Below are 19780 nucleotides of genomic sequence, written 5' to 3'. Positions count from 1 at the left end.
TCACCTCTGTATAATCTTGAGCAACTTACTGATTTCAAGTTATTCTTTTAATAATAAAACACCTTTTACTTACCAGACAGTATCCTAGGCACCAGGATGCAAAGACAGTGACATAGGCCATGTCATCCAGACACTTACATTCTACTGGAGGAAATAATATGAATATTGAAAATTAAATTAAAATGAATATACAAGGTTTCCTAAAAGTCTTAGTGAAGTTTTAAGCTTAAAGGGAGAGCAAAAGTAACTGGGAGAATAAGGCTAGGCTTCCCTTTAAACTTAAAGGAAGCTAAGGATTTCGTGGTGGGGAGATAAAGAGGGAAAGCACTCCGGGCTTGGGGGACAGGTCAGGCACAGAGAGAGATGAAATGTTCTATAGAAGAAACAGAAAGCAAGCCAGTATAGCTGAAAAGCCAAGTGTTGTGTACTGTCCTGGGCTCCCATGCACTTCACAAGCCTTTACAATCTGACTTCCATCACCACCACTCATTTGAAACTGCCTTCCCCAAGGTCAACAGTGATCTCTTTACTTACTTGACAGTCTACAGATCCTGGGTAAAGTACAGTGGATAGAGCACCAAGCCTAGAGTCAGGAAGACCTGGGATCAAATCTGGCCTCAGACACTTACTGGCTGTGTGACCCTGGACAAGTCGCTTTAACCCTGTTTGTCTCACATTCTCATCCTATAATGAGCTGGAGAAGGAAATGGAAAACCACTCCAGTATCTCTGCCAAGAAAACCCCAAATGGGGTCACCAAGGGTCAGACAGGACTAAAATGACTCAACAACAACTTATTGGTCTCCCTATATCCAACCTCTCCCCTCTCAAGTCTGATCTCCACTTGTTGCCAAATTGATGCTCCTAAAGTATAACTCTGACCAGGTCATTTCCCTGCTTGAGAAGATTCAGAGGCTCTGTATTATGTCTAGGATCAAATATAAACTCTTCTATTTGATGGTTAAACCTATTTACAATCTTCTTCTCCATGAAGATTATACACTACTTTCCTACACATACTTTATACTCCAGTCCAATTGGCCTATTTTCCCTTCATCATATGCAACATTCCATCCCCATGCCTTTGCAAATGCATACCACCTTGCCAAGAATGTACTCTTTCCTGTCCTCTGCCTCTAAGAATCCTTCTGACCCCTCAGAACTCAGTTTATGTGCCTCTTCCTTCAAGACCCAATTCTGATTTCCCTAGTTGCTAGTGCCAACCCCCCAACAATCACTTTGTATTTATTTCTACATATCCTCTACTTATCTATTTATCTACAAATATATTTTCCCCCTGAAGAAAGTCCCTGACTTGAAAGAGGTTGGAAACTATCTCATTGTATTTGTATTCCCATTGTGCCTCATATATACTAGGTGCCTAATAAATGCTATTGGTTGATTGTCTCCCCTGTAAAATTAAAAAGTGGGACTTTGTTGTTGTTTAGTTGTGTCTTATTCTTCATGACCCCCTTTGGGCTTTGTTTTGTTGTTTTGGGTTTTTTGCAAAGATATTGGAATGGTTTGTCATTTTCTTCTCCAGCTCATTTTTTTACAGTTGAGGAACTGAGGCAAACAGGGATAAGTGACTTGCCCAAGGTCACACATCTAGTAGTGTCTGAGGCCAGATTTGAACTCAGGAAGATGAGTCTTCCTGACTCCAGACCCAGTGCTCTGTCCACTGTGCCATCTCCCTGTCTTTAGTGAGACCAGATGATTCCTGAGATCACATACAACTCTAAATCCATGATTCTATGGTCGCCCTACATTATACAGAGTGGACTATACTAGGCACTGTGGCGGGATGCAAAAGCTATGCAAAGAGTCTCTTCTCATGAGCATCCAGTCTAGATCAAGATAGAATATATGTGTGACCTGACTAGGTGTGTGTTCATCCTTCATTCCCAAAGAAGACCATGCCATCAGAGAAATGACATGACTTGCAGTTGATTTTGTTTTGTATGAGGGAGGGCTGTGCAGGTCTCCAGCCTCACTTCTCCCCCAGAGCCATCTGAATCCAGTGACCAGATATTCATCAGGATGACTGGAGATGACCCAGGATGAGGCAATTGGGGTGAAGTGACTTGCCCAAGGTCACACAGCCAGTGAGTGTCAAGTGTCTGAGGTGAGATTTGAACTCAGGTCCTCCTGACTCCTGCACTGGTGTTCTATCCACTGCACCACCTAGCTGACCTGACTAACAATACAAAACAACATATGCTATGTGCCAAATGAATGGAAGAGAAGAGAAGGAATTCAGATCATTATGGGCTGAAATGGTTAAGGAGAAATGCATGGCAAAGCTGGGCTTTACATGGATCTTGAAGAATGCGAGGCATTCAGATCAGCAAAGAGAATTGAAGAGGAAACTTCGCATGTGCTTTTCTTTATGACTTCCAGGAATATAAGCTGTAGTATTTGCTAATATGATATATAAAAAGCAAATATATCATTGGGTATGACTAACATCTCAGACACACATCTGGACAAACCTAAGATCACAATCATATTCTACAGAAATGCTTCCCAATTACCACCCCTACATTTAGCCAGTTTTATATCAGAAAATTTACCTCATAATTCATCATTATCAAAAGAATTATTAAGCAGCCATCTGTGGAAAGTGCTATTTTTTTTTCAAAGGAACTGAATAGACAAGGTCTCGAACCAGTAGGGGGTTACAGTTCAGAAAAGATGTCTCCTTGAGATAAGCACATATAAATTAATATAGATAAGGATAAATATTTTTATTAACAATAAGCCTCACTGCCATAGCATCAATCATACATTTGCTAAGAACCTGCTATGTGCCAAGCACTGTGCTAGGCACCAAAGAAAAAAAGTAAATATTTGTAATTAACACTGACCTGGGCTGAATTACAGCCCAGAGCTCCAGTGGCTAAATGGTATTTCCATTCTTTTGCACCATCCCCTCCCCTAAACTTTCATTTTTCATTCTCACTTTGCAGTCATCATCAGTTTCCAGAGGAGAAGGCTGCAATCTAGATGCACTAAAAATAGAATTCTTGCCTTGTGAAAGCTAGACTCAGATTTATGATAGTTTTAAAATGTGGTCCTTTATCTATAAGTTTGAAATTCTACAAGAACTAGGCAAAGTCATACTTACTTGCTCTTTAGAACACGACACACCATAACCTATGGTGGAAAAATCTAAACTCTTCATCCTTAACCTTTTACATTAAGAATAGCTATCATTTTCTTTTGTCCTGACAAGCATCTCTTTTCATAGATTTTGCACTTAATGAACCAAATTGTTGAAGTCCTGGGAGTACTGCTAATCTCACTTACAAAAAAAAAATCTATTTCTGTAAATATTATCACTATAAATAATTGAATGAACTTGTATAAAAAGACTATTGAAAAGGGGGAAAAATTTTCCTCTTATATTTGAAACCTAAACCATAGTGTTACAACTAGTATGAAGAGAATAGGTCTTTGCCCCAAACTATTGTTGTGGAGGAAGAAAGGGTCCAAAGTATTTCCTCCCCAGGATGATCTCTCTCTTCAACTTTACTGCAAGGTCCTCTGATGGTCTGTGCCAGGTGTAACCATCACCTCCAAGGGCCTGTTGTCACAATGTCCTCACCTAGTCCACATTGCCCCCAACCTCTAAAGGACAAGGGCCAAACTATCCCTTGTCAGTCTGACTGTCTTCTGCACTACTGTGGACATTCCCTATCCAATGGTTTTTGCTCCACGTGAAAAAAATTCCATTAGCAGCTCAAATATATCTGATCCAATCTGGGCTCAGATAGGTGAGAGTGTATGGCATAGTAAATAAAGTATAAAGTGTTCAGAAAAAAGGGGTTTGATTCTGAGTTACCCCACCCTCTCTGCAGACCTTCAATCTCACATCTCCAACTGAATTTCAGACATCTCAAAGGTGTCCAGTAGACACCTTAAACTCAACATGTCCAAAACAGAACTTATCATCTTTCCCCCTAAACCCTCCTTTCCTCCCTTTCTGTCTTCTCTAATACTTTAGGGGGCAACATCATCCTCCCAGTTCTTCAGATAGCTAGGTCCCACAATAAACAGAGTGCTGAGCCTGGAGTCCAGAAGACCTGAGATCAAATCCAACCTCAGATACTTTCTAGCTATATGACCCTAGGCAACTCACTGAAATCTGCCTCAGGTTCCTCATCGGTAAAGTAGGGGTGATAATAACATCTGTCTCAAAGGGTTGTTATAAGAATCAGATAAGATAATAATTGTAAAGCGCTTACTATGGTGCTGGCACATAGCGTAAACATTATATAAATATTAACCAGTAGTATTATTATCATTCTCTACCCTCATATCCAAGCTGTTGCCAAGGTCTGCCAGTTTCACCCGTGCAACATCTTTCAAAAATGCCCTCTCCTTTCCTCTGATACCGCCACCACTCTAGTACAAGTCTTCATCACCTCCAGCCGGCACTGTTGTAATAGATTGTTATTGGGTTTCTCTGCCTCAAATCTCTCCCTACCACAATCCATCCTCCGTTCAGCCACCAAAGTGATTTTCCTAAAGCACAAGTCCATGTCAGTCTCCTATTCGAGAAACTCCATTAGCTTCCAGGATCATACTAAATGATCTGCTTGAAGGTCAAAGCTCTTCATAACCTAGCCCTCTCCTACATTTCCAGTTTCCTTACACCTTACTTACTGCCATATACTCTTCCATCTAATGACATTGATCTTGCTGTGCCATGAACAAGATATGCCATCTCTCAGCTGTAGCCGTTTTCCATACCTGAAATGCTCTTCCTCCTTATCTCCACCTACAAACTTCCCTGGTTTGCTGTAAGGCCTATCTTTTATAGGAAGCTTTTCTCAACTCCTCTTAATTCTAGTGTGTTTCCTTCTGTTATTTTCTTTTTTACCCTGTTTTTAACTTACTTTATATGTATGTGTATTTGTTTACATGTCATTTCCCCATTAGATTGTAAACTTCTGGAGGGCAATAAATATCTTTTAATTCCTTTTGCACTCCCAGGACTTAGCATAGTGCCTGACATTTAGTAGGTACTTCAATGTTTATTGATTGATTAGTTTCTGATCCACAATCACCTTACTGTTAAAATGAGGCATTGGGATAAATGGTCTCCAAGGTCTCTTTCAGTTCTAATCCTAATCCTGATTATTTTTTAAAAAGTTAAGAGGTGGCCTTTTCATTTCATCTAAATTTTATAGTGACAGAACTCAGAGGTCCTCCCCTGTTGGGGAATAAATCCCAACACTTTCTGTCCTCAATCAAGGGACATTTCACACAATTCTAATAAGTTAAGAATTGGAGCAGATCAAGGTTCAAGTCTTAGTGTACTTAGGTTGCTTATCAATTTGCAGAATATTCAGAATTACTAAGTCTTAGAAATATAACTGGAGTAGAGTGAAGGTGGCAACCTAGGCAACTCCCAACATGCAAGAGTCTAGGAAGTCTGTTTCTAGAAAAGTATGATGACATGTAATGGAAGTGCCTTGCTCCACAAATTGTAGCAGACATTCTGTGGCGAATCCTCATCCGCTAACTATGTGATTAGTTATTGGAAACATCCCTGGAACTGGGATACATTCAAAAGACACTGGCCAGCCAAGGACTTGGTCTGGTCTGGCTTTTTCCTTCAGGTTACTTTTTGGGGAGAGGGGCAGGAAAGGCAGGGAGAGAGACAGAGACAAGACAAGGATAGGGACACAATATGATGTAAGGAGAGAGGGCTCAGGCCCTCTTCATGGTGGCTGATGGGACTCCTAAAAAGAGGCCACTGCTCTTTACCACTTTGCTTTTTTCCTGACTATATTCAGTGAAGGAGATTAGATGTGTCTATGGCCTTGTAAGTTTCAAAAGGTCAGAAGAGTGAGTCATTAGGGTCCAGGTTGGGATTTTCCAGAAACCATATGGTGAGGAAAGATTCCAATTAACTTGTTTGACCTAGCCCAGCAGCAGCAGAGATGTAGGGTATGGTTCTGGAAACAGAGGAAAGAATCAGCTATAGAAGAACTCAAGCTTTGAGAGGGAATCATTTCTTGCTTTTGGGGTGGGAAGAGAAAACTTCTCTCTCATTCCCCTACCATCATCTGCCCTGGATGGGCAATCTTGGACACTTACTAGCAGTGTGACCCTGAGTAAGTCACTTAATCCTCTTTGCTTCAGTTTCTTCATCTGTAAAATGAGCTGGAGAAGGAAAGAGCAAACCACTCTAAGTTCTTTGCCAAGAGAACCCCAAATGGGGTCACCAAGTGTTGGACTGAGTCATTACTGAAATGACTAAGCAAGAAAAGACTTATTATAGTGCCATAAGTGGCATAGAATATCTCCCTAAGAGCCTAAGACACATTGTCCTACTAGCAAGTCCATAGAGAGTCCAGGGGAAAGTAGGCTTAAATTTAGAGACCATGTGTAGCAAAGTAAGAACTTATAGCTTCTCGAAGTTTGTTTCCCAAAGTCCTCAAAATGCTCCCTTAGGTAAGGCATATTTCTACTGGTTCTTTGTACAGCCTTTCCTCATCACATCTAGTCTATTCTCAGCTGCTGATGCAGACACTGCTGCCAGCTAGTGTTGTTCTGGGGATGATGCTAAAGGACAGGTAAAAAGTCCAAAATCCTCTGGAAACATTGAAGTTCTACCTGTCAAGGTGAGGGGGTGGCGATGGGGAGAGACTGAGGCTGAGGTCAATGGCATTTTTCTTTTCTCCAGCAATTTCCTTTTCAGGTGAAGCCTTCTGTCCTCTCAGCCACTAGAAGCTCAAATGTCTAGGTTCCAGAGCTACCTCTATATTTATACATTACTGATAAGGCACAGACAGGTTTCACCAAACAATCAGAACAGATTTCCTTTCACACCATCACTCCAAGTCATCCAATAGTTTTCAAGGCATTTTTACACTTAGTTTACAGTCTTTGATTGGTTGAGAAACATCTTTCCTTGTGAAGATATGCAGGTGTAGTATTTCTTCACTTACTTTAAGTTAGGAGAGAAAACTAATCTGCTAATTCCATGACCATCCTTCCCTTGCAAAAGAAAGAACAAAATAATTTCATTATGGTGTGAGAGATTACTAATAGCAATGAGAGAGAGAGAGAGAGAGAGAGAGAGAGAGAGAGAGAGAGAGAGAGAGAGAGAGAGAGAGAGAGGCAAGGGGGTGATGGGAAGGGACAAGGAGGCCTTGTGTGGGAAATACCATTTAAGCTTGATCCTTGAAGTGAGCTAGAGCAGGGGTGAGGAACTTGCAGACTTGAGGCCACATGGGACCCACAAGGTCCTCAAATGTGTCCTTTGACCGAATCCAAACTTCACAGAACAAATCCCCTTAATAAAAGACATTATTCTGTAAAACTGAAGTTCTGTGAAGTTTGGATTCGGTCAAAGGCCCTCATTGGAGGACCTAAACGGCCCCATATGGCTTCGAGTTTGCAGGTTCCCCAAACCCTGAGTAGCGATTCTAAGAGTGAGATGTAAAGAAGGAAAGCTTTCCAGGCAATACAAAGGCATGGAGGCAGAAGGTAGAACATTGTGTCCAGAGAATGGTAAATATTTCAGGCTGGAATAGAGAGTATATGAGCAAAACTATGTAAAATCACTCTGGAAAGATAGGTTAAAGTGAGATTGTGAAGAATTTTAAATGTTAAATAAGATTGTATTAAAAAAAAATAAGCATTTACTGTATGCCAGACACTGTACTAAGCTCTTTACAATAATCCCCTTTGATTCTCACAACAGCTCTGGAAGGTAGGTGTTATTATTATCCCCATTTTTAGTTAAGAAAACTGAGGCATTCAGAAGCTAAGTGACTCTCCAGAGTCACACAGCTAGTAAGTGTCTGAGATCAGATGTGAACTCAGGTCTTCCTAACTCCAGACCCAGCAATCTATCCACAGCACAACCTTGCAGGCATGCTATAATATGGAGACATTGCATCTTCCTGAGTAAGGGAATAACTAACAAACCTGTGCTTTCACTTTTAGGGAATTTCCTGAGATACACAGAAGTTAAAATACTTGCTGTGATCACATAACTAGTATCAGGTGCAGGTTTGGAACCAAGGTTTTTGTGTATGTAGTCATTACATTAGGCTGACTCGTTTCTCATTTGGTACCATAAGCAAATTAGTAAGCATCATCTTCTAAGATATTGACTGACTAACCTGAAGAGGACTATTTCATTACAGTAGCAAAAAACCAAACCTTTAAAGAACTAAATTTGATATTAAACATTTTTATCAAGATTACTTTAAATTAAGCACATTTATTTTCCATGATCAAAGTTATTTCCTAGAAAGATCCAAATTAAATTTGAAGGCAAAAACATTCAGATTTTCTATATACCTATTTTCATATCCTGCTCGGAGGAATAAATTGGGTCATAGCTCAGGTAATTCAACTCTGCTCTCTGGTTCAGTTTTGATATGTTTTTAATTTGTCTTTGAACTTGTATTCTGTAGAGACTTCTGTAACTCCGTTAAAATATGGGCTTTATCAGACACAGGAAGAAACAAAGTCCACAGTGATATTTCCTCTTTATTAACTCATCACACAAAACAGCAAAGGTAAAAAATGGACACCTCATGCTTCTAGATTTCCAAACTGGAAATGATCCAAGCAGCAGTGCCCATGGTCTTTTATGACACTAAAAATAATTGTGATTCTCTGGAAAAGAACTTGGTTTCTTTATCTCCAAACCCCTTTGGTTTAGGGGCTGAGTTATGTTCTGAAGAAAGTAATAATTCTCTCTCAAACTGTACTTTAGGAAAAGCACAATTATCCTTTGGTTCTTTCTTTTCTTTTGCTTCCTTGCTTACTCTGGTTTCTTCCTCTTCTTGTTCCAAGTAGAATCTCTGAACACTGCTAGTAAATGAGTAGGACAGATCTATGAATGCAAGGCATGTGAAAAAGACAAAGATGTCAGTTTCCCACAAGGTAGCAGGCCAATGAAACACAAACTGTAGCACCTGAGACAATTCCTGGCCATATGTTCCTCTGTTCTTGGGATTCCCAGGGAACATGCCAACAGCATGAATGCAAACCAAACAAGCCAATCTTTTGTGCAGATTATTTGTACTGGTAAATTATTCATATGATTACCCAATTCAATTGACCAAAATGAGACACTGCAACAACTTCTAAACAATGTCTTATAAGTAATGGCTATAGTTTAGCATACGCAACAAAGCAATCAAATCCATTGCCAAGTTTTCATTTCTCTCAATCCTGAGACTCACAAAATCTTGATCATAAGGAATCTCAGAGTTCAATTCATTCCTAAGCAAGAATCCCCGCTATAGTATACAACATATACCACAACTCCAAGCCTCAGCTTGAGCATCTTCAACAAGGGAGAAAGTATTTTGGACCTTTTTATTTGTTAGGAAGGACTTCTTTACCTCAAATTTGCTTTATTACAACTCCAACCCATTACACTTATTTCTGCTTTCTGGGACTAAACAAAACAATTCTAACATCTCTTTAAAGCAACAGACTTTAAAATAGCTGCAATGGACTAACATTTTCCCTGAGTCTTCTCCCTCAACTCATCCCCACGTAACATGAACTCAAGGCCCTCCACCATCCTGATTGCCCTCCTCTATAAACTCTTCAATTTATCAATATCCTTTTTGAAATGTAGCACTGGGAACTGCATGGGATCTTCCTGATGTGGTCTGAATGAGACAAAGCACTCTGGACTTTCACCTGCCTGGTCCTAAATGTCTCTCTTAAAGCAGCCTAAGATGACATCAAGCTTCTTGGCTATCATGCAATGCTACTGACTCACATTAAGCATGCAGTCCATTAAAATGCCCAGATCTTTTTCAAATAGTTCTCTTGGACTTGTAAACATTTTTTGAACCTAAGTGTAAATTTTCACATTTATCCCTATTATTCATGGTACATTGGAAAGTGTATCAACCGTGGACTAGGAGGATATGGATTCAAATCCCTTCTTTGAAAGTCCTGTATGACTTAGTCAAATCCCTTAGTCTCCCTAGGCCTTAGCTTCCCTATCTACAAAATTAAGAGTTTGGACTAGATGACCTCTGTGATTCCCTTTGGTTCTCCATCTAAGAGATTTGGTCTTAGTCTGCGTGACAATTAGAAAGGTTTGAAAGACATATTTTCTTTCTTTTTTCTTTTTTGTAAGAACAGCACGTTTAATCTGCTTCAGAACACAAACAAAAAGAGAGAAGTTGTTCTCACAGGGGAGCAAGCACGGAAGGCTTGCCAGCCCCTTCTGGGCAGAAAAACATATTTTCTGGGTAATTTAATTCTTTTATTAATAAGAACAGCACATCATTAATAAAAGGATGGTCATTTGGTCATCTCTCTCTTACACCAAAAACAATCATGGCGGCAGGGCACAGTTTAGATACCTTTGGAAGAGTAGATGTTCTTGAGGGGAAGCAATCAACTCTGATTAGATTGCACAATGGGAAGTGGGTTATATTAAAATGAGGAGCTGAGAGTGACACCACTGTCACCCTTGGATACTCTATACCCAGATCACCTCCATCCTTGGGTGATCTCTTCAAAGAATGTACGCCCCACCCAATCCTTAGCAAAACACAATGGTTTCTCCACCAGAGTAGGGTCTTAGCCCAATCTCATTATCAGCAAAGTCTTTTAAGTGAATGAACTTTTAAAATCAGTACATTAGAAGAAGGGGAGAACTCGGGATCTCCCCAAATTATTGGTTATTAATCATCATTTCTCTCAGTCTGTCAAGATATTTTGGGGGGAAGGGAAGGGAATAAGCTCTATATAGCACCTACTGCATGCCAGGTACCATGCTAAACCCTTTTTTTGCAAATACTATCTCATTTGCTCCACACAACAACCCTTTGAGGTAGGTGCTATTACAATCTCCATTTCCCAGCAAGGAAACTGAAGCAAAGAGTTTAAGTGACTTGCCTAAAATCATATTGCTAAGAAGTGTCTGAGATCATCATAAGCACACTATCCATAGCACCGCCAACTGCTTTACAATCTTTACTATCATTTTTGCTATTTCCCCCAGCTTTGTACCATCTACAAATTTAACAAACATGGGATCTATACCTTTATCCAAATAATTGCTAAAAAAAAAGAAGTTAAATAACAAAGGGCAAAACACAGATCCCTGTGGCACTCTACTGAAGATTCCCTTCCAAAATGACTGATCCATTAATGACTCCTTGATTCTGACTATTCAGCCAGCTCCAAATTCACACATGTGTATCATTGTCCAGACCACATCTCTTCAACTTTTCCACAAAAGTAGTATGAGAGACTTTGTCAAATTTTCTGCTAACATCTAGGTAAAATATATTTATAACAGTTCATTGATCTGACATATAGTAACCCTGATGAGAAAAGGGAAATAAAGTTAGTTTGGCACAATGTTCTTCTGTTCTCAAGGAAGATATGATGGCTCTTTTTGATCACTGCTTTCTTTTCTAGATATACACTTGCAGTCTAGAATTCTTCCAGGAATCTAGATCAGTTACTGGCCTATAGTCAGGATACTCAATTCTCTTCCCTTTGTGGAAACTGAACCAACATTTGTTGTTCTCCAAAACTGAAGTACCTCTCTCATTTTCCACGATCTTTTAACAATCTTTTAGTAGCTCAGCAATCACATTTGACAATTTGTCAGTGCTAGAATGGATGCACATCTATTAATCACCTATTAAATATCAAACATTATGCTAAGTGCTAAATAATAATATTAATAACTGATGATATTAATCATTGATTTACATAGGGCTAAAATAGGTTAAAGGCCACAACATGGGGCCTTTTATATTTAAAATATCTCAAAGTTTAGTCAAGACCTACTCCAGTCTAGGCCTAGAAGGTCTATCTTGAGAGTGATACTACCACACAAGATTCAGGTGCCCCATTTGGTCATCAGAAGCAAATGGAAATAACATAAGAATTCCTGGTTTTCCAAAGTGATTGATTTCTATGCTGTGATTAGCCTACACATCACAAGTTAACTCATCCCGTCATGGTGCCAGTGCTGAGGTCCACTTTCAGATGTAACTGTGAAGGCCTACATAAGATCAAGAGCCTTGGAGAAATATGTGTATATATGTATGTGTATTTGCATGAGTGTGTGTGTGCGTGTACGTGTATATGTGTGTGTATATGTGTGTGTATGTGTGTAGGTAGAAACATACTCAGCTCCTGGTCATTTATGTACAGCCTATGGTCTGATATTGGCTTTATTTCTGGCCCCTCCCTCGAGAAGTTTACATTTCAGTTTGTTTTGGTGGCAACTCCTTGTGATCAACTTTTGTTGTTGTTGGGTCATTTCAGTCATGTCCAACTCTTCGTGACCCCATCTGGGGTTTCCTTGGCAAAGGTAATGGATTGGTTCACCTTTTCCTTCTCTAGCTCATTTTACACATGAAGAACTAAAGCAAACAGGGTTAAGTGACCTCCCCAGGGTCTAATAAGTTAGTAAGTGTCAGAGGTTGGATTTGAACTCAGATCCTCTGGACTCCAGGCCCACACTCTATCCACTGTGCCACCTAGCTGCCCTGTATGAACTACTAGGATGCTTTAATCCTCCTGGAGAGGGCTATCTCCAGTTGTCCTGATCTATATCTTGCCACTGGACCCAGATGGCTCTAGAAGAGAGAGTGAGGCTGGTGACCTTGCACAGCTCTCCCTCACTTAACTCCAATTCACTTGCATGTCATGGCATCACCTCCCTGATGTCATAGTCCTCTTCAAGACCAAAGGACAACATCGACAACAACAACAGTCCTTCTGAAATTTGATATTCCAAAAATGACTGACGACTGAAGATTCTGATAATAAAAGAGATCTTAAGCAATCCAAAAGAAGAGAAGGAAATATTTGTATAAGGTCAAGACCTTTCCATGATTGAAGTATATTTATAAAATACAAGCTATACTTAAATGTGTTTAAATATTGACTTTGTAGAATTTTAAATGTGCACCAACCACTGCGGATCAAATGAGCTATGACTTTATAAGTCTACAATAACCTAATGAAGCAATTACTTTATCTACAACTGCAGCAGGTATGACTGCAGTTCCATTTTATCTCTGTGGGAATGTGAAGGTCCTGCAAGTACCCATAGAGGAAAACACAATTTGTGAGGAATTGGGAAGCTACAAGCTCCATGGAGTTAGCATTTGGCAGGAAGTCATGCACTAAAATGAGAGAAGCACGTAATCTGGATGCTGTTTTCCTCTTCCTGTCTGTGGCCTTGGAGTTTTCTATTATCAAACCACCGAGCAGGAAATGCAGAAATTGGTGGCTGCCACTGGAAATGGGCTTCATATTACCAAACAAGCAAGTGGCTGAGTTTGGGAATCATTGCCATTTACATAGCAGAGAGTGGATGGAATTGGAACAAATCAGAAACCAGATCCTGGGGTGAGACAGAGACCAAAGGTAAAGGAGAAAAGACCCCAAGTCCTGAAACTGAAAATTCTGGAAAATACTGTCAGTGATGCACAGTGAGGATTGTTTTCTCTCATCATTTTCCCCCTGCCTTCCCTTGTAATAGTACCATAAAAGGGGATTGTGAACCTAGATATACCTCCCCATTCTTCCCCTTCTACCTTCTGAGGGTCACTCTGGAATATCCTACTCTCAGTCTTAAAGAACTGGTAGGACACGCAGAAACAGACATTTGGGAAGATGACTGAAGGCAGATGATTCCATGTAGGAATACTTGATCATTTTCTGTCAGTTTTTGCTCTCATCAATAAACTATGTGGCTATACTATATTGAGTATCTGAGTCTTGTGAATGGAGGTAATCCCAGAGATAATATAAAGCCGTTAAAGTCACTTTGAGAGTAGACTTTAAAATAAATTTTTATTTATCATATTAAAGAATAGGACTGATGATATTCTCATCAAGAACTTTGGTGTAATGTCTTTGTAGAACAGTCCATAAATGGACATCACAAAGGATCTGATGATAGGCAGGAATTTTCTGGTAAATGTTTAACAACTGGCATTCTGGGGAAAAAATCCTGTACACCCAATCCATTTTTGTGTTTAATCTGCATAATTAATATTTCTCTATCACTTTCTTAAGCCTGACATCTACAAAATAGTAAATCAAGGTTCAGTTTCTAGGTTTGTCAACTTTCAATGTATAAATGCTCATGCTGAAAATTTAACAATTGACTCTTAGGAGTCAGTCTGAGCTCTGGGCATACCCTGGATTGTATATGTAAAGAAAAAAAAAGAAATCAATAAGTTGTCCCAGTAAATAAGTTATCTAAACTGTCTTGTACAAACTCTAAGTGAACATACTCTAAGTTACCCATGGAATTTACTCTTTTAGCTATAGAAAAAATGGCACAAAATTAAGTTAGAAATAAACATTTTTATATTTATTATCTTTGGTTTCTTGTGTTTTCCTAGGAAAATAAAAAATACAACCTTTATATGCTATAGTCACTTATTCTTCATGGAAAACAAAACCAAATAGAACCCATATCCTAAAATCCAGTGGTGTTTACCTCATATAGACCTATGGTTTTTAGCACGAGTCTCAATTATTCACAGTAATGTTTAAAATCTTTTATTCTCACATCCAGTGGGTATGGCAGGGATAATAAGGTTAAGGCAGGAGAACTCCTATCTGTAGACCCAGTTGACCCTTGGAAGCCCCTCCATCCCAGGCCTGAGTGAGGACAAGTGCTTGACAGTCCTGTACCAGTACCTGGGGAACTTATTCCTTGAGAGGGAAGTGTCTATACAACTGTATGGACAATATACATTCTTTATGCACTTGGTTTTTCCTTTGTAGATTCCTAGTCCATTTTTGTTTTCAGTAACCATGAATCTCATGAAGAAGGTCCAGTAGTATTGAGTTCAATACAGTCAGCATTATGTCATCTACAAATAGAATTATCAGGAGGATCCTATGACTTATAAATCTCTTTTCCATTTGGACTCTTCACTGGAGGCATCCTACATGATAGCAGCAAATACCATTAGCCAGTATACATCTCCCTAGTTTATGCCTATTTTACATTGATGATCAGATGATATCAGAACCAAGTTATAACTATGGTTATATCTATCAAGGAATTTTATTGGAAAGAAATATCTAAGGATTAATTTTGTTTTACCAAGTCCATATTATTTTTGGTAATTAACATCATGTGACCTCATTTTCTATACTTTTCAGTCAATTGTGTTACTGTGAAGCTATATTTACTGTAGAAAATTACTTGCAAAATCCTACCTATTCTCTTCTCATATTTTTATCAGATACACTCAATATGTTCATAGACAATTCTCATAAATATTGTATAAATATACAATGTATGTTATATGGGTCAGTATTAATTTTAAAGTAGTTATATGGGTCAGTATTAACATTTTAAAAATGCCATTTATTTAAAAAAAAGTCCCTACTTTCAAGAAACTCTGGATCTAATATATTTAGATAACTAAGTTTTAAGAGAAAGAGACTGGACTGGTGAGATAAGATGGATTGCAGTCTTGGCCCTAAACCTTAACCCTGTGTAGCACTGGACAAATCAATCACCTTCCTGGACCTCAGTTTAATTTTAGGGACCTGTGGTATAGTAAAAAAGAACACAAGACTAGGCATCAGGAGAACTGATTCTTTTCCATTCTTAACTGTACATAATTGAGTTTAAGATTAAATAAAATGTTTTTAAATGAATATCTACCTTTAAAAAAAAACAAAAACCTGAAATCAGTGTGGAATAAGTACAGTAGTACTGATAGGTACAATACATTTTGTTCTTCCCTTGCCATTACCTATACTTTAACCAATGGTGTATAATAGAATAAGAATTGAGTTTGGTGTCAAGTGGAAGGTAATGCACAGACTACCTCAGAAGGCTGGGTAGAACAAATGGAATTATTAGTAATTATGAACATTTGCCACGAAAGACTTTTTAAAGTGTCAACTGTTATTTCACTATTTAAGATTAGGGTTGTGAAACTTTCATGCCCTCACTGGGATTAAGTTGCAGTATTAATCAAAGTTAAAGCCATTAACGAACACAAAAAAGAAAAGCACAGTAATATTTGTGAATCATTTCAACTTCCAAGTTTTTTCAGGAAAGAAGGAAGGAAGGAAGGAAGGAAGGAAGGAAGGAAGGAAGGAAGGAAGGAAGGAAGGAAGGAAGGAAGGAAGGAAGGAAAGGAGGGAGGGAGGAAGGTAGGAAAGAGTAATGAGTCAAAATCTTCATTTTATCCATTTTTCAATTTTCAGAATCAATGGACCATTTAAATAGTTGGGGTTGAAGCTGCTGTAATTAAATCCAATATCCTCTTATCTTTATAAAAATAATATTTTTTGTATGGATTAATGATCTCATCACTATGGGAAGCTCCTCAGTGAGGAAACTGCCTATGTTAAAGTAGACGGGCAACTGTCCTGCAACTTAGAGTCTTAGAGAGTTGCCTAAGGAACTGAGAAGTGACTTGCCCAGGATCATACAGTGATATATAAGTGTATGTCAGAAATGGGGTTAAAACCCAGTTTGTCCTCAATTTTAAAACTAGCTTTCTATCCACTATGATCCCAGAACAATTATAATAGCTAACATTTATGAACCACTTGATCTTCCAAAGCTCTTTGCATATATAATCTCATTTGATCTTCACAACTACTTTGTGAGGTAGGTGCTATTATTATTTTCATTGTACAAATGGGGAAACTGAGCTTGAGAGAGTTTAAGTGATTAGCTCAGTGTCCACAGTTCTTTTTTGGTGTTGGCTTTGGTCTTTGTTCCAACTAGCAAATGATCTAACTGCACAACGGCAGATCATTCAAATGACTCCCATGCCAGTAACCCATCATTTTCTTTCTGTTTAGAATTAGTAAATCTTGGTTTTTGTGGTATTCCTCAGTGTTCTCCAATACCTTAGGACTCTGCTGGAAGACGTACTTATGATATGTAGGTGTAAGGCTTCTAATTAGTTTGCAAGGACTAACCCAGAGGTGGGGAACCTGTGGCCTTGAGACCACATGTATGGCCTTCTAGATCCTTAAGTGAAGCTTTCTGACTGAAATCAAAATTTGGTCTCATTCAAGGTTCTAGAAGGTCACACATGGTCTCAAGACTGCAGGTTCCCCACCCCTGGACTAAACAAACAAACAAACATAAAGCCTAAGCTAGGAAGTTTAGTTTCTTTCATTTCTTAATCATATATTTTAAGGATCTAAAGATTTAAGGCAGTATTTTCCAACAGTGTTTTCCCCCATGCCCTTCATCACATTGAGGTCAAGAAGTACCAAGGAAATATATGCTGACTTGGTTTTGAGGATCCTGTCAAGTTTTTCTTAGAATTCACCTACTTCTTCATCTTCTAAAATAGATATTAGCAACCCATATGCTGCAGTTATCTCCATGGCAGTCTTTTTTGTTAATGTTTGTCATGAACACTACAAGACCAGATGATCAAGTGTCCCATGACTGACCTCTATTATCCTATGGGAAATTATGTTTCTTGTTGACTTTATGCCTATGATGAAAACAACACTGTGACTTCCTTTATTCACCTTTTCAAGGAAAACCTGTGAAATATCCTTCCATTTAGCTGTAATTTCTTTACGTCTTCTGGTTTCATTCATAACAAGAATGTCAATATTTGAAATGGTTCAGTTCCTCCATGTATTTATCAGCTCATTAATCACTGGGCTACCAGTTAAATTAATGTCTACAGGATCTAAAAACTGTGTTTCTTTCTTTCTATTTTTCCTTCCTGGGAATATTATTTGAACTCTTAAGACCACCATCTAGGGGGCAGGGAAGCTTGGAACAACTTTAGACACAGAACAAGGAAGTTCTAACATTAACATTCCTCTTGAATTTCTTCAAATATGGTTTGCAGTGAGGAAAATAAACTTCAAACATAGACTCCAAAATGAATTACTGCATAGATACAATAAACATTACCATTTTTCTAATCTAAGTCAAACTTGGGAGATGCAGAGTATATATAATGCCTCTTCCTACCTATGGAGACTAACAAGTTCTCCTCTACCAGCTATCTCCTTCCATACCAAAAAAGGTAAAGGAGTTCTGCTGGGTCATCTCCAATCATCCTGATGAATATCTGGTCACTGGATTCAGATGGCTCTGGAGGAGAAGTGAAGCTGGTGACCTTGCACAGCCCTCCCTCACTCAAAACAAAGTCAAGTGCAAGTCATGTCATCATTTCTCTGATGTCATGGTTTTCTTCGAAGGATGAACACAATCCTGTGAGTAGAAGCAGCTGGCTGAATGGGGACCCAGCTAAGTGGGTAACTCAGCTACTCCTCTCCTGTCTGCCTCCCTCTCCCCTTCCTTCTCCTCTCCAAAGGAAAGTAAATTTGGATGGCCAAAAGATACCCAGTTGACTTGGGTTTTACTGGCTAGTTTCCTTTCCTTTCCTTTCCTTTCCTTTCCTTTCCTTTCCTTTCCTTTCCTTTCCTTTCCTTTCCTTTCCTTTCCTTTCTTTTCCTCTCCTCTCCTCTCATTTCCTTTCCTTTCCTTTCCTTTCCTGTCTTGTCCTCTCCTGTCCTATCTTTTTATCTTTTCCTGTTTTATCTTTTCCTTTCCCAAAACTTTAAACCTACTGTACTCTGACTTTGCTTTAATGGGATTAACTATTTTTCCTACTTCTTTTCTCACATACCATTTTGGTTCCTATTCCTGATCAAACTTGAAATGACTCTGGAAGAGAAGTGAAGCTGGTGACCTTGCACAGCCCTCCCTCACTCAAATCAAAGTCAAGTGCAAGTCATGTCATCATTTCTCTGATGGCATGGTCTTCTTCAGCAACGAAGGATGAACACAAAGGAGTTGTTCACATCTAGGGAGTAAGGTAGTCAATCTCAGCTCAAGGTGTTCTTTATTCAGAGTGAAAGTGAGATGAAAATGTCACTAGGAATGTTTAGCATTCACTATTTTACCCATAGATGGACTGGGCCAGGGTCTGCGGAGGTCGTGGCCCTTATAGGCAACTTTGGTCATTTCCTTGAAGGCTAAAAGTGCACACAGAGGGGAAAGGGAAAATAAGAGGAAGTAGGATTTCTCTCCTGACCTCTTCTTTTTGGCAGAGAGAGAAGAAAGGGTCCAGGAGAGCTCTAACCATCCCTTTTATCCAGGACCAACTTGTTGTGTAGCAAGACCAGTGTCTCCTACATGGTTCTATTCACATCCTTGGAGTGAGGGGCTCCAAGATCTCCCTGGCCATTTTCCTTCCTAGGAGAATAGGGAGTAAGAACATTCAGATTCTCAGGTGCTACCACTTTGTTGTTGAGTTATTTCAGTCATGTCCAACTCTTTGTGAACCCATTTGGGATTTTCTTGGCAAAGACACTGAAGTGACTTGCCATTTCCTTCACCAGCTTATTTTACAGGTGAGGAAACTGAGGGAACAGGATTAAGTGACTTGTCCAAGATCACACAGCTAGTATTTGTCTGAGGCCAGATTTGAACTCAGGAAAAGGAATCTTCCTGACTCCAGGTCCAGTACTCTATGAAATTATAATATTTTAAAGTACTAGAGCATCAATGCATTGAAGTATATGCTTTTGTCTATATGTACATTCATGTGAGAGACAGACAGAGACAGGGAGATACACAGAGAGAACCAACATTCGTTAGTAAGTAAAGAATAAAGAGTTAGCCAGGGACTCAAGAAGACCCTGTTTCAGATCTCACCTTTGACACATACTAGTTGTATGACCTTTGATGGGTAAGTCACAACCTCCCAATACCCTCTTGCAATTATATTAAGCCTAAAAACTCATAGGCAGGTGTGGATCTGCATTGGCAGAGG

This window comes from Notamacropus eugenii, chromosome 4 (assembly GCF_028372415.1).
Source record: "Notamacropus eugenii isolate mMacEug1 chromosome 4, mMacEug1.pri_v2, whole genome shotgun sequence".
In the NCBI taxonomy this organism is placed as follows: Eukaryota; Metazoa; Chordata; class Mammalia; order Diprotodontia; family Macropodidae; genus Notamacropus; species Notamacropus eugenii.
The sequence above is the reverse complement of the archived record's forward strand: the minus strand, read 5'-3'. Positions refer to the sequence as shown.